Source organism: Trichechus manatus, unplaced genomic scaffold, assembly GCF_000243295.1.
Source record: "Trichechus manatus latirostris isolate Lorelei unplaced genomic scaffold, TriManLat1.0 scaffold00312, whole genome shotgun sequence".
In the NCBI taxonomy this organism is placed as follows: domain Eukaryota; kingdom Metazoa; phylum Chordata; class Mammalia; order Sirenia; family Trichechidae; genus Trichechus; species Trichechus manatus.
In genome coordinates, this window is record NW_004444248.1 from 983,796 (window position 1) to 986,994 (window position 3,199).

Genomic DNA, 3,199 nt, shown 5'->3' on the forward strand with positions numbered 1-3,199 from the left:
ATCCATGACAAGGACTCATCTCAAAAATCCTATCCTCAGAGTCCAGTAGTATATATATGTACCCTTAGTGTACCCCTAATTCTGCCACAAGAGTCCAGAGGTACATATGTGTACCACATAAAAAATTTTCCCAAAATTCATATTTTTCCTGCCATACATATCAATTCAGCACCACCTCATACAAGATCCTGTAAAAACAGTAATTTGTGGCACACACCCATTTCTTCCATTTCAAAGATACATACAGGTACCCGTCTGCCAGCAGCACATACTGTCATTGGTACAATACCTCCCAAATAAACTCCAGAAGCAGAAAAATTAAGTGGTAGCTATATGTACTGCCAGTCAAGAAAGGAGGAGAAAAAATAAGGGAACAAGGATAAAAGAATAAGAGAACAAGAAATGGAAAACAAAATAGACACAAAGAACAAGACAGGTTTATTTTGTTTTGTTTTAATGAGAAACTGAGATGTATTTGGACATGAACAGAAAGAGAGAGAGAGAGAAGAGTAAGTATCCAGAGCTAGAGATATTGAGACAGTAGAGTCTTAACAAAGAAATAGTTCCTTCTTGGGTCATTAGGATTTTAGTGCTGATGATATTTCACATTTTGAGACATGTTTACAACCATTACCATGGAGATTAGATAATGAAGCCCTGCCTAACCATTCTCCCATCCCCTCTTGTCCTGTATTCTTTACTTAGGAAACTCATTCTTTTTCAGTGGTTGATCTTCATATATTGGTATAATATTTCTAATCATGCCTCTCACTTAAATTTTATTCTTAGTTTTCAAAATCAATACAAACATTTTCAGTAAATCATCTACAATGCCACTCCAAAGCCTCTTTTTCCATATTTAATAAATTAGAACAGACTTCCAGAATCACTAATATAACAAATACCATGCTGTATGCAACAAAATGCAATGTCCAAAGTAAATAATATAAAGTATATTTTTATTTATTTAACAACTTCTTACATATTTGAAGGACTTTTATTTTGGCTAGAATATGTTCTTTCATGAGTGTATGTGATGGCCATGAAAATAGGCCACTCAGATCTCTGGCTATGGGAAATATAATTGATAAACAGCCCTAATGGATGCATTTTAAATCCATTGCAATTGTACTGGGGCCACGCTTCCCATGGCTGTTTCCAGAAAATGATGGAGTGTGGCAGGGATACTAAGGCAGGCTCAGGTCTATGGCAGGCAGGACTCTTCTGTCTTATGGCTTTGGTTGAAGGATTCACCAACGGCCTGGTAAAAACATTCTTAGAAATGGACTGTAGTCTGAGACTCTTCCTATAAAACACTTCCCTCTCTCCTTCACAGTTTCAGACATGTGTTATGGTCTAATGGCTTCTCCAGCCCCCTACCACCTTCTCTGGCTCTATCCCCATTTTCCCATACAAGAATTTTTCTCAAATATATTCCTTGTATGTCTAGTCCCATCTTAGCATCTGTTTCTCTGATGATCCAACCTAATGCTAAAGGTACCTAGATTGATCCAAGAAATTAGGCAATAAAATAGGCATTAAATCTGGTTCACTCACAGGCCTGTTGGCTGAGAGGGTAGATGAGGTAGAGCTAGTATCTGGAACGGGACAACAGCTAAAAGTTTCACTGGTAGTGACCTGGTAAAGTGTCCCAGTGAAAATGCATACCATTGTAGGTCCTATCATCCAGGCATTTGGAAAATATGCGGAAACCATGCATATAATAATGGTGGAGCTGACAGTTTACTGTTAATTTGTATTGATTCCCTGCAGAGGTATAATGAGAAACTGAGGATTATTAACAAGTACTAGAAAGCTAAATGTGACATAGGTAAGCAAGAAAAGCTGATAGAGTTCCAGAGCTCCAAAAATGTTTGAATCTCAGCCATGGCAGATCTATTTTGCCCTAATTATAAAAAATTGAGACCCTGAAACATGGGATAAGAACATCTGGATAAATGCCATTTGCTCAGAAAATGCCCCCAAATACTTAGAACAGACAGAGGTAGCCAAATTTTCCAGAATAAGAGCCAGTGTTTTCCCTGTGCTGGAAGACACTACAGAGGTATCTCTCCAACATGGCAACAAGCATCTCATTCAGGAACTGCTCACATCATTCATCAAGGTCATTATAAATGCTCTGATGAGAGAAGCACCAACATCACTAAAAAGTTCAGTATTGTGTCCCTCTACAAGCCAGTGCTGATGGAAGGAGAGGTAATCACAGACCTGGGTTCATTAATATCCATGGGATGATGGGACTGGTGGGCAGCACTTAGTCACTTGAAACCACTAATTGCCATAATCACCAGAAAGCTGGAGGAGCATCCAAGGGGACTTAACCATCTTGATAGAGATGGTTAATAGAACATGATGACATTCCTAGGAGTAAACTAGACAAGAATCCAAAAAGGGTCCCACTTAAAAGCCAGTACCAAAAAAAAAAAAAAAGAAGCAAAAATGGAGGTCAAAGAATCTGAGGGCAGTCACCCCAATCATCTGTCACTCAGATCCCAGACCTGAGCCAATTTTCACATCTGGAACCTACTAATTAAAGGTGGTTAGGCCTAGGAGAAAGAACTCTGCAATATTTTCGCAAGTATATAATGTGAGGATTTCCCTAGTCTTTCCCCAAAGGAACCTAAATAATTTATTCGGTTTGCCTTCACACTGTGGAAAGAGAAAAATGTAAGCATTTTTAGTACTGTTGAAAGAGGTTATTGACACCGATATCTAGAGATCCAAAAATCATTATGGCCCCTTTTAGAGTGCAGACTAGTGGGCACCAGATAGTAAATGAAGTCATGGCTAAAGTCAAATCAGAGTGGGCTTATTGGGTCTGCAGACCTACCCAGTATTCATTTTACCAATCTCTAAGTGCATAATTGGAATTGGTATACTTAGCAGTTGAAGTAATCCCAGCCAATACATTATTGAACTATAAGGCAAGAGCTACAAAGTGGAAACATCTGAAACTGCTCACCATTGGCCAAGATAATAAATCAAAACAAATATTGTATCTCAACGGGGGTAGAGGAGATCAGTATGATCATTAAGGTCCTATGGGACGCACAGGTGGCGGTTCCTATAGTATCTCTATTTACTTTTGCCAGACTAACCCCTGTAGAATCTGTTTAGATCCTGGAGAATGAATGCAGACTCCAGTAGGCTTAACTAATTAGTGGTCTCAAATATAGTT